Source organism: Silurus meridionalis, chromosome 4 (assembly GCF_014805685.1).
Source record: "Silurus meridionalis isolate SWU-2019-XX chromosome 4, ASM1480568v1, whole genome shotgun sequence".
NCBI classification, from domain to species: Eukaryota; Metazoa; Chordata; class Actinopteri; order Siluriformes; family Siluridae; genus Silurus; species Silurus meridionalis.
Genome location: NC_060887.1, coordinates 27,679,878 through 27,693,040, shown reverse-complemented (window position 1 = coordinate 27,693,040; position 13,163 = coordinate 27,679,878). Strand labels below are relative to the sequence as shown.

The window sequence follows — 13,163 nt, the reverse complement described above, 5'->3', positions numbered from 1 at the left end:
TGTCTGAATCTGCATAACTTCACCCAACTCTAAATATTTACATTTGCTTGTATAAAATATTGACTGATTTTGAATGCAATCCACTATATCCTTTATAATTCAAATAATGATAAAGCGGTAAAAAGATTTGGTGTTACATGTAATCATTTCTTTAATCTTTTTTTGTTGTTGTTCTGGTGTGATTCTCTTCAACAGATTCCAGCTGCTGCACTGCTGTGACCTTTCCTCAGCCTTCAACAGGCCAACCCATGTTTCTTTCCCTTCTGTATTTTCTGTTTGTGTATGCCTTCATTCTTTTATGTATGTTGTGTACATGAGAGATTGGAGAAGATTTTATGACAGGGGTGTTTTTAATTCCAACCATGCAGAAACTACAACTGATTCCGGTTGCTTAATCGATTCATGCTAGACTTCAAGCAACTATTAGGTATAGATCCTACTTAACTGGTTGGATTGAAAACCTGCAGCCACAATGTCCCCTTTGTGGATGATTAGAGCCTCTTGTGTAAAGTGACAATGGGCTCTTTTAATTAGCACTTCTTTACTCTTCAGCTCATATTGAATAATAAACCCAGACTGGTCCTACACACTCTGGTCACTTTTAAACTACACCTGTACACCTGCACATTTATGGTGCTTCCCAAACAGCCAATCATGTCACAGCAGCGACAAGGCATTTCCACACACAGAACTGTGCCTCAAGTAATTTTATTTGTGCTTTGTTATTTGTGTGACTGTTGTGTGAAAAATCCCAAGAGATCAGAAGCATATGAAATACTCAAACTAATCCATCTGGTTCAAACATCTATAGCGCAATCAAAGTCACAAGATCACATTTTATCTTCATTCATACATTTCAGGTGAACACTTGAGATGTAGCTGTGACCTTTTTCATTCTGTTGCTACCACATGACTGTACAGGTGTCCTTAATAAAGTGACCAGTGTTTTGTTTAAGTTGATTATTTATTCAAGTATAGGTTCTACCACAAATTCTCTCAAGTTATTTATGCAATTTTAAAAGCTTTATTAAAGTATAGTTAATTTATTAATATTTTATTTAAGTATAATACACTTATTAAATGCACTTGTGAAAAAAGGCTGTAAAATAAGAAAGCTTTCAGAAATGTGTGTTCATTTGTGTCAAATAATAATAATAAAATAGAAAGTAAATACAGAGAAGAGAAATCCAAATTAAATCTTTATTTGTGTGAGCACCTCAAAAACAGCATCATTCTCCATGGTACACATGTACTTCTAGGTACAGTTTTTTAAATAACTCCAATCCTTCTGTCTCTTCATGTAAACCCAGACAGGCTCTGTATGGGCCAAAACTATTACTTCAAGGACTTCTTGTTGTTCTCCTAGCTGAAAATAGTTCATAATAACATTGGCTGTATGTTTGAGTTATTGTCCTGCTGCAGAATACATTTGGGGTTAATCAGATGCCACCCTGATGGTAATGCATGATAGACAATTATCTATCTGTATTTCTCAGAATTGAGGACGCCATTAATACTGACCAAATACCCAACTCAATTTGTAGAATTGCAGCTCAAAGTTACAGAAAAACTTCATCATGCCTGCAGACACTAATTATTGTACTCTAGACCTTTGGCAAACAACCTTTTTTTTGCTTCAGCCAAATATTTTAGATTTTGGCTCATCAATCCATAGCATCTGCTGCCATTTGTCTGCACCCCAGTTACTATGTTTTCATGCATAGTTGTTGCTTGTCATTGTTTCATTGCTGCAATTCTTCCATAAAGACTACTTCTGGCCAGACACAAGACAGTTAATGGGGGTAGGTTTCCCACCAGTTCTTTGCTGATGGCACTGAAGGACATCTTCAGACCTCTTTTATTTGCTGAATTAAGTTTCCTTGGCCAGCCACTGAATCTACGGGTCTTAACATTATACATTTTTTCTGTGCTTAAACAGCACCTTCTGTGCTGGGAGAGCTGATGCATTTAACTACCTTGTGAATTGTTGCTGTGCTCAGTCTTGGTGAATGAACTGTGACATGAAACTGTTTGGCTGTTCCCCGTCTAGTTTTAAGCCTCCTACACAGCTGTTTCTGTTAGTTAATGACAGTGTTTCAGCCTACATATGAAATTGATCATTAGTACCTGTTTGATATAATTGGTTAATTATACAGACACTGATCCTACAAAATCAGTGACTTGCAAGTGTAAAAAGTGTGCAAGTTTAAGAAAGGCTAAAGAATATTCACACCAACTATTGATCTAATTTGGATTTCTTGTATGTTCATTTACTTTATATTTTCTTAATTGATAAAAATAAAAGATCAATATTCAGCATTTTTTCATAATGTGTGTGTGTGTCACTGTTTTGCAGGGTTTTTGCTAATGTATGTTTCTATATCATACGATGATTAATTAAACAGTGTCGTGAAATGCACCAGCCTTTCCTTAATTATTTTGCTTTAATTAAAAAATAACCTGGTGGTTATGTTTCATACAAACTCACTTACTCAATTATGGATGCCCATAAGGGCTTCTCAGTAGATGTTTACCCTCAGCCATTGTCATTTTCTTCTAAGCCGAATGATTAGTCGTCATTTTTGTTTCTAGTTCCTGTATTTGAAACAGCCGTAAGCAACTATATCAACCATAGCTTATTAAGGCTATAGTTCAAAGAAAAGTGAAAAAATAAATAAATTGTTTTCACAGAATTTTAAAACCAAAAGAAAATACTTTGCCGGCTTGGTAGGTTCAGAGTCGCTTGTGTTATTATGCTGTCCAGTTCTGCAATTACAGCCCACATGTCACAACTTTTCTTGATGCTGGAAATTACTGTATGCTTAGTATATTTCTGCAGAATCATGGAAATTTAAACACCCATTAATTATTTCTCTCTTCTAGAGCTTGTACTGTCACACAAAATGCACACAGAGTCACCTAATACATGGCACATGTCTGGTCAGGAAGTCCAACAGTTGAAAATAAAATGACTGGGGCCTCAAAATAATGGTCATCTTACCTCTTTTTTCTATTTGGCACGTTTAGGTTTACCCTCAAGTTGGCATTTAGAAACAGTAAAATGCATGATTTGGTCTCTCTTCTAAATAAGTTTTACTTCTGGTGGATGTTCACTGAAGTTAAAACAGAAATACAGACAAAAACTGTGTGTGTGTCCCATTTGATATATATATATATATATATATATATATATATATATATATATATATATATATATATATATGCTTGAGTCAAGAAAAAGTCAAGAAAATCACAATGTATGATTTTTTTTAACTATTTATTTGTATGATACAGCTGCAAATAAGTATTTGAACACCTGAGAAAGTCAATGGTAATATTTGGTACAGTAGCCTTTGTTTGCAATTACAGAGGTCAAACATTTCCTGTAGTTTTTCACCAGGTTTGCACACACTGCAGGAGGGATTTTGGCCCACCTCCACACAGATCTTCTCTAGATCAGTCAGGTTTCTGGCCTGTCGCTGAGAAACACAGAGTTTGAGCTCCTCCAAAGATTCTCTATTGGGTTTAGGTCTGAGACTGGCTAGGCCACGCCAGAACCTTGATATGCTTCTTACAGAGCCACTCCTTGGTTATCCTGGCTGTGTGCTTCGGTCATTGTCATGTTGGAAGACCCAGCCTCGACCCATCTTCAATGCTCTAACTGAGGGAAGGAGGTTGTTCCCCAAAATCTCGCAATACATGGCCCCGGTCATCCTCTCCTTAATACAGTGCAGTCGCCTGTCCCATGTGCGGAAAAACACCCCAAACCATGATGCTACCTCCCCATGCTTCACAGTAGGGATGGTGTTCTTGGATGGTACTCATCATTCTTCTTCCTCCAAACACATTTAGTGGAATTATGACCCAAAAGTTCTATTTTGGTCTCATCTGACCACATGACTTTCTCCCATGACTCCTCTGGATCATCCAAATGGTCATTGGCAAACTTAAGACGTGCCTGGACATGTGCTGGTTTAAGCAGGGGAACCTTCCGTGCCATGCATGATTTCAAACCATGACGCCTTAGTGTATTACCAACAGTAACCTTGGAAACGGTGGTCCCAGCTCTTTTCAGGTCATTGACCAGCTCCTCCCGTGTAGTTCTGGGCTGATTTCTCACCTTCCTTAGGATCATTGAGACCCCACGAGGTGAGATCTTGCATGGAGCCCCAGACCACGGGAGATTGACAGTCATGTTTAGCTTCTTCCATTTTCTAATGATTGCTCCAACAGTGGACCTTTTTCACCAAGCTGCTTGGCAATTTCCCCGTAGCCCTTTCCAGCCTTGTGGAGGTGTACAATTTTGTCTCTATTGTCTTTGGACAGCTCTTTGGTCTTGGCCACGTTAGTAGTTGGATTCTTACTGATTGTATGGGGTGGACAGGTGTCTTTATGCAGCTAACGACCTCAAACAGGTGCATCTAATTTAGGATAATAAATGTAGTGGAGGTGGACATTTTAAAGGCAGACTAACAGGTCTTTGAGGGTCAGAATTCTAGCTGATAGACAGGTGTTCAAATACTTATTTGCAGCTGTATCATACAAATAAATAGTTTAAAAATCATACATTGTGATTTCTGAAATTATTATTTTTTTTGATTATGTCTCTCACAGTGGACATGCACCTACGATGACAATTTCAGACCCCTCCATGATTTCTAAGTGGGAGAACTTGCAAAATAGCAGCGTGTTCAAATACTTATTTTCCTCACTGTATATATATATATATATATATATATATATATATATATATATATATATATATATATATATATATATATATATATATATATATATATATATATATATATATATATATATACACTCACCCACCAGTGTAATAGGAAAACCTGCACACCTGATTATTCATGCAGTTATTCAAACAGCCAATCAAGTGGTAGCAGTGCAATGCATACAATCATGCAAAATCAGATCAAATGCTTCAGTAAATATGCACATGAACTATCATCAAAAGGGAAAAAAACAGACTGTTGGTGGGTGAAGGACTGCTTTGTGGAGCTAGTGTTCTTTTTGATTTTATTACCAGCAGTCTCTAGAGTTTAATTTGAATGGTGCTGAAAACCTCCAATGAGCAGCAGGTCAGCAGGCAGAAACACCTTGTTGATAAAAGAGGTCAGAGGAGAATGGCAAGACTATGGCCTGTTATTAGGTGACAGGATGCCTGTGGTAACTAACTTGCTTATTATAACTGTGATGTGCAGGAAAGCATGTTAGAATTATTAGAAAAAGCATGTTTAATTTTCAATGATAATATAACAGAACATTTTAACAAAGGGTTAGCCTTTACCAAATAGATCCTTTAGTCTCATTATAGGAATATTTGAAATTTGCATTGAGATTGTAGGCAGCACAACAAGCCTGGAAGATGCTGACTCTTTTTTTTCTGGATCCATCTTTATTTCCATCTTTATTTGTTAAAGCATTGGCTAAGTGGCAGCAATGGTGCATCATTAGCCTCTCTCTCCTTCTCCCATTTGCGCCTGGGCTAGTAGAGGATAAATCACTGGGTTATTGCTCCTGGAGGCCTCATGAATCAGACAGCCCTCCATGGTGGGAAATTAAAGGCTTTCTAATGGGCTGAGCTGCAGGAGCATATTGCATTGTGAACACAATGGCTACCCTTCACATACTGATTTGTGCATCTAGTTCTGCCTCACAAACCTTGCAATTATGAATGCAACAAGTTGTCTCAACAAGATTGAGTGGGAAGGGCATGGATACAATTGAGTAATGCTTTCAGTCTTGCAAAGTCCAGCTGACACTTGTTGTCCAGCAGAATCGCTGGCATTCTAGTTAAGGAATACTGAGTGTCCTGGCTTTCAGAAAGCTCCAGACCAGTAATTCGTGCAGAAAAGAACACATTGTTACTGATGTTTCTTGGGTAAGTCACAATTGGCTACATTTTGGAGTTCTGTCATTATTATAGCTAAAAAAACATGGAGCCTGGTCAATAATAATGGGTCATCATTTTGCAGTGGTCAGAATATGAAAGTCTGAAAACATATCTCTATCTTTAAAAAAAGTTTTTATTTATGATTGCATATTAAGAGAGTTTATTAGGGTAGAGATCACTCATTCAGCAGCTGCTTCTTAAATATTTGCTTTATCTAACAATTCAAAAGCCAGTAGCACCGACACAGCGAAAACTACATCTCAAACTGTTGACAGTTTAGTCATTTCCAATTTAAAACAACTTTTGCTGTCACTTTCATCACAGATCAGTGATTTTTTGCAGAGCCAAATGCCTAAAATTAAATAACACATGAATACTCAAATCAAACATAAATACTAGGGGCTGCACAGACACAGCTGGACTGTAGATGTTAATGCTAATAAAGAGGCTATAGCTGTCCCTCATCCCCACGATAGCACTTCCTTTTTTTAAAAATATACTTTCTTGCTACTGTGTATAATCCAGATGTCTGGTACAAATATAACAGTTTTTTACCAAACTTTTAAAAACATTCAGAAAATTGTTCAAACAAAGTGTTATTTTTGGGGGCCAGACAGTCTCAGTCACATCTTTAGTCTGTTCAAAAGCTGTTTGAGGTGAATCCCTACAGAATGCATCCATTCCTTTCAGATCATCACAATAGTAAAGTGCAAATTCGAGCAATACAATTTTTTGTTGTTAATGAGCCCAATAATTACTTCACACTTCACAAACAGCAACTTAGTTAACAATATGAAATTGCCTTTGGTGACATAAGAAAAACATGACATAAACAATGCAAATAATCAAAAGCGGTGTACTCTGCATGGCCTCAAAATGTGTCCAGTGTTAATTAATGTGGCTATAGTTTTTTAACGTCTTTTAGAAAGCAATAGTATAGTTAATGATGCACACGGTATACTATATCACACTACACTATATAACAGTTTAGTTTTTTAGGCAAAGCCCTTATTTATTCACCACTATCAATTTTGTCTAAATTCCATGATGGCTAATTATGTTGTTGTGAAAGAATGGTGAAGTCAAAAAAAGGAAGAAGTATTTTAAAGATTTTCTTTTTCCTTTTTCCATGAGAAGTAGAACCAGCGCACTTGTGTCTTGATTTATTTGTCACGGCAGTAGTGCTATAACTGCTCTGTGATCAGTCACATGAAAGTGATGGCTGAAAATCTCTAGGCTCAGATTATGTGCTACAGACATCTTCTTTGGTGCCAGAACGTCTTCTTCAGTTGTGCTTCAGTCGCTGCCAGGAGGCTGCCTCTGAAAATGAATCGGTAAGCTAATCTACAGCCGGCGAGTCTAGATGGGTCAGACATACACTTCTGGTTTGTATAGCAAATATAGCTGTCTTCACATACCACTGCATGTGGAGTAGAGGAAGCACACAGTTATATCACAATTTGGATGTGAATAACAAAGAATACACACTTAACTGAAGTTTAAAGGTTTATTTAACATTTAAATCTATTTTTGTTTTAAATACTATTTGAATACTAGTTGCATCAGTCTTATATTTGAACTAACATATGCCCTGGGATTCATAAACCTTATTCACATTTAATTCTTTCTCTGAGACAGTGTGTGTTGCCAATTAAATAACTAATTAAATTTAAATAGCCAAATAAGTGATAGAGCGCCAGTGCTTGTTTGCACTATTTTCAACAGCTCTACACTCAGCAACAATAGCAGCAGGCAAAATCAACATTTTGTTCATTTTATATAACCATAGACATCACAGTATTGCACAAAGGCACAAATATCCCAAGAGCATCAATTTCACTTTGCCAAATTTAGACATGCATAGTTGACTAATATTTATTTCCCCTTTGAAATATAGGGTGCGGTGCTTAAAACAAACACTGACAGCTTCTCTAACACTCCAGTGTATACTTGAAATCACAATGGACCTCCTAGTGAGACCCGTAGTTGTCTCAGTTGATAAATGAAATTAACCTACAGTGTGGAAGTTGCATTTGTAAGTGTCAATTTTCCTTTTTTAGGGGAAGTTAAGGCTTGTTTCTTTTGCAAGATATGATCTGGAGTATTGTTGTGCTTCATTAGCAAATATATCAATACAATTCCAATGAATGAGTTAGCGTATATAAAATCTGATTAGCTTGAATTCACTGAGTCAGGAAGACAATGCAGCATAATGGCTAGCAAACTGGCAAATAGCAAAATTATCTCACACACACATCACCCAGGTGTGGCTGTTGGACTGACACCAATTTCATCTCAGCTAAGCTAACGATTAAATCAGTGAGGTTGTCCTGATAACTAAGAAGCTAACTTTGTTCAGCTAATGTTGTAATTGTAAAAAAAATACATCTTCAATTTGACCAAAAATAAATAATAAGCATGAAGAAACCTGTACGCTATCAATTTATCTCTAGTATAAACAGTCAGAGTTTCTATACGTATTATGTTTGTATGTCTGGGATTTTTAAGCTTTCATAAACATTAAAATGGTCTGTATTGTATATGAATTATAAAATAAGCATTATGTTTTAATCATGAAAGCAGTTCTTGGTAGGAGTTGTCAACTGGTAGACAATGATCTGGATGCGAATATTTTTGTGAAAACACGATGCAGTTTCCAGTCACGAAGCAGATCCTGTCTGTAGTAGACACTCTGTTGCAGTTTTTTCAGTCACATGCATTTGTATACATCTTTTTTACAAAAGGCGGCAAATCAGTAAAAAGAATATTTGCATTTTTAATTTTAATGAAATTATTATGATTAACAGTCAACAATGAAAAACTATGTTTATTTTCCCACTTCATTTGTTCAGACTGAGTGAAGTACCACTATGAAATGCAACATGACTTTTTGTGAATTGGTGACAATTATTTACAGGTATGAACTGGTCAATAATAATTAAGAACTAAATATTACAGTTGTCATTATTTCATGATGTTTGTTGCTAATCCAGAATTTTATAAGCAATGAATGATCTATAATTGTATCATGACTCATTTTTCCTGAAAACATCTGCTGTCCAGGTAAGATGAATCTCTGCATCAAGCAAAAACGCATAATTATCTTATGAACAGACTTTGTTGAATTAACTTCAGCACATGTTAATATTCTGTTGAAAAGCAACATCCATCCGCACTCTGGATTCTGCGTTGATGTTTACTAATAGCGAGGGCAATTCTATACTGTAATGTGCTGTGTTGTAGAGAGCAGGCACGACATGAAGCAGCTCCCTCATACATTATGGATATTTCATTGTGCATTTTGAAAAGAGGGCGAAAAAAAGTGAGCTGTCATGCTCAGTTGGGCCTGACCAGGGCTAGATTAAACCCACACCACACTCAGCCTGCACTACCGCCTGCTTTTACCCACATTAACATGTCTGTTTTGATCACTATCTGCTTGTCTCACACCTAACAGCAACACTTCTCTCTGCAGCAGCTGGTAAAAGGGGTGTGAAGAAATGTACGGTTGCTGGGCTAAAATCCAAAGCCTCACACTTGGCTCTGCATGAGTGACCCATGTGAACCATATAACTAATGGAAATTTAATCTCCAGTTGTATTGTTCTTTTTGAGACTCTCTCCCTTTTTTTTGTTTGATAGACATTGTAGAGATGAATTTAGGATTTGTTCTGGCTAAATGCGAAAAAAAAAAAAAGGAATTAGGCAGTATAAGCCAAATGGAGGTATTGAATTATTATAAATAAGATCAGCTTCTTTATTTCATACTATTGTATCCAGAATACAAGTGTCCAAACTACAGCCTTTTGCTTTTTTTTCCTTTCACACTTACGGCCTTCTTTTTTTTTAAGAAGTGAAATTTATCAAACTATCTGAAAAATAATTCCTGGTTTGAACACTGGGTGTCACTATCATGTTAAATCTATCAAGTGACAATCTTACAATCTTTAAAGATGGGTACATCCAGCTAGCTTTTGAGTAGCTATCACAGCAAAATAAACATTTATATGGCTGTCTTTGAACATATATTTATATTTACCACAAAAAATAAGTTGAATGGAAGCAATATTACTAGTGAGAGAAAACAGTGATATTTATTCATACAATTCTGTTCAAATGTACAGAAATATCCTAGCATGCTATTCCTAAATTAATGAGCAATGCAGCAAGGTCAAACAGGTCTGCTTTTATTTACTTTACTGCAAATCATTTGTGACTGTGGCCCATGACTCTGGTTTCTTCTCCATCTGGCTTATAAAGAGAAAAGGTTGGACACATTGACCTAGCCTACGTGGCAATGACAGCCTGTGCCCATTTCAGAGTGACTCTCATTGCAAAGTAGACCATTGTTTGTCTTCATTCTTCTGTGGTGTGTCTTGTTGCCGTTCTCCTTGCTTCCTAGCAGGTGTTTGCAGTCATATTGTTTTGTCAAGACGTGATGAGTAGACGAGAGAGCACTAAACTCATTAAAAATCATTACAACACCTCTAGTTCCCCTCACCCCACCCCTTTCTGAAATCTGAGCTTCATATTCAATACATGTACACAGCATTTATCTTTCCCCTCCTGAGCTGTTGTTCACGGGAATGTGTGGCAGGTAGACCTACTAAAAAGTGCTTCAACAATTCTTTCATATGATTTAAAATTAGTTACTTAAAAGAGGGTCTTTCCATATTTGCCTATTTTTTATTTTATTTCAACATCCACCCAAGTGGTGTATATTTGGTACTTGGAGAAAAAAAAAAAGCAGAAAAAAAAAGGCATGCTCTTACTGCAGCATTTGTGAATGTGGAAATGACATTCTGTCAGTGTTTGGCGTAGGGAGAGATGCTAGAAAAGACAGGCTGAAGACTAGGCTGTCACTATAAGCAGTCAAGCGCATATTCACAAAATGGAATTACTTTATGACAATAGCTCTGCTTGCTTTTGAAGCTTCTTGCCTTTGCTGAACTGTAAATCCTCTTTGCTCACTAGAATTTTTTTTTTTTTGCCTAACCTCAACATTTTGTCCCAAAACTGCAAGTAATTACAAAGAGCAGGCTTTTCATGTAAACTTTTTCAACTCCCTGACTGCCGCACAAAGGAACATTAATGTAATGGAGTTAGAAACAGGCTTTCCCTTCATTATATACTTGTCAGCAGCAAGTGTATATTATTTTTAGGAAGTGTGGCATCCTTGTTGTCAAAATGTCAGTGTTGAGTAAATCTAAAGCTTTGTTCATAAAGCTTTCATGGCCCACAATAACAAATGCAGTTAAAGTGATGTATTGCAATACTATACTATAGTTATACTTTATTATATTAAACTATACATTAGTGGTATCTTCTCAGGCAATCAGACTTAAGTAATAAATACAAAGAAAGTGTACCGTTATAATAATAATAAAAAAAATCTAAGGTTGTTAATTTTTAATTATTAGAAATTCTTTTTTTTTTCAAAAACTATTATAATTTCCAGTATTTATTTATTTTTATTTTTTATTGCATTTCACCATATATAGTTACACAACATGCAGAAACATCTGTTAAGTAAACCAGCTCCTGTTAAAACTTGTAATAGGATGTACAGTAACAGTTGAAAAAAAAAAACCCGATCAGCCTTTTTTTAATTAAGCTAATAAGATGAAATATAAAAGAACAGCGCTGACACTGCACCCTCCTTACAAAAGATGTATACTTACAGTACACACTGTCAATAATTACATACATTTTTCTTCCAAATCTGTTTGTCAAGCATTTGCTTTATAAATCCCTTTGAAGTAGGTCTTATTGATAATCTATTAATAAAAATGATGCTTTAGTCAGCTGCTGGTATAGAAAATTTATGATGGATATGATAATATGATGGAACTATAATGAATGGACATTCTGTGCTACCCAGATGAGGATGGGTTCTCTTTTAAATCTGGTTCCTCTCATGGTTTACTCCTCCTGTAGTCTCAGGGAGTTTTTTTCTTGCCACTGTTACCACTGGCTTGCTCATTAGAGATAAACTTATAATGGTTAAACTTATTGGCACTACCATATACCGTATTTTTCGGACTATAAGCCGCTACTTTTTTCCCACGTTTTGAACCCCGCGCCTTAAACAATGAAGCGGCTTATTTATGAATTTTTCCTGGGTTTTTCCCGGTTTCACAAACTTCAAGCCAAAAAACTGAACCCCAAAACATTAGACCAATGAAATTTCCGAACGGAAACGAAAAAACGCTCCTCACCTGTTTTCTGAGCTGCACGGCATCAGGAGAAAAAAACTTTGACGATGCCAAAAGATAAACTCCCGAAAAAAATTGTTGTGAAAGAAAGGAGGAAGACAGTGAACAATGACTTTCTTGGTCGGCTACTGTTTAGATACAAGCCGTTGTAGCACGTTGAGTCTGGGTGAAGGGAGAGCTCGCTAACTCCATTTGCAACAGAAATCATATAAGCACAGACAGGTTTCCAAAACTCGTGCTTTTTTATTTTTCTTGTCAACAGCGTTACGGGTTAGTCAAAGAAACTTAGAGATGAGCTTCAGAGAATAATAAGGACATAATCCTCGTCTTGCACACATGCAGTAATAGCGGAAAAAATGCAGTGGCATGCTATTCCCAAAATACCGCTATGCTCCTAAAGGAAGCGCAACATATTTCACCTGTTACACCGTGTAACAGACACTGTCTTTTTCTTTAAAGCCTGTGTAAAGTACATTAGTTTCAGTGTAGACGCCTGTGGCTTATAGACAGGTGCGGCTTATTTATGTTCAAAATAAAAATCTTTGTAAAGTTCAGTTAATAAGCGGCTTATATATGGCGCTTTATAGTCCGGAAATTACGGTACATGCATATTTTATAATCTTTTTCTCTCTGTTAAGCTGCTTAGGGACAGTTAAAGTGAATTGAAAATTATTCAACACTTTAGAATAACTGATTTAACAGTGCTATTGTTGTAAACTGTTTTATACCACAACACATTTAAATTCTTGAATTACATTTTGTAATAAACCATGTCTTGGACAGTAATTGATCTCATATAGAATTGTTTTCACAGAAACAGTTCATACACATGGTGGATATGCCACATAATCTAATCATAAACATAATCATTAACATAAAATAACTTCTATAGCTTATGTTTTTTTGTTAGGGGACATTTAACTTTTTCTTGGGTGTCAACTCATTGTTGCAGACCGAGTACACCCCTTATACCCCTTAATACTAAAATTATATTTGTGCCTAGCATACTGTACATGGAATTACAAAATATGTACA

General features: G+C 36.1%; 1 protein-coding gene across 1 annotated transcript in view; it reads left to right on the top strand.

Moving 5' to 3' along the window:
• Nucleotides 1–2,419, top strand: part of tsnare1 (T-SNARE Domain Containing 1) — a 136,565-nt gene extending 134,146 nt beyond the window's left edge. Inside the window, exon 13 of the mRNA XM_046848242.1 lies at nucleotides 196–2,419. The gene's annotated coding sequence lies outside the window, so the exon portion shown is untranslated. The remainder of the gene's footprint in view (nucleotides 1–195) is intronic.
• The last annotated feature ends 10,744 nt before the right edge of the window (nucleotides 2,420–13,163 follow it).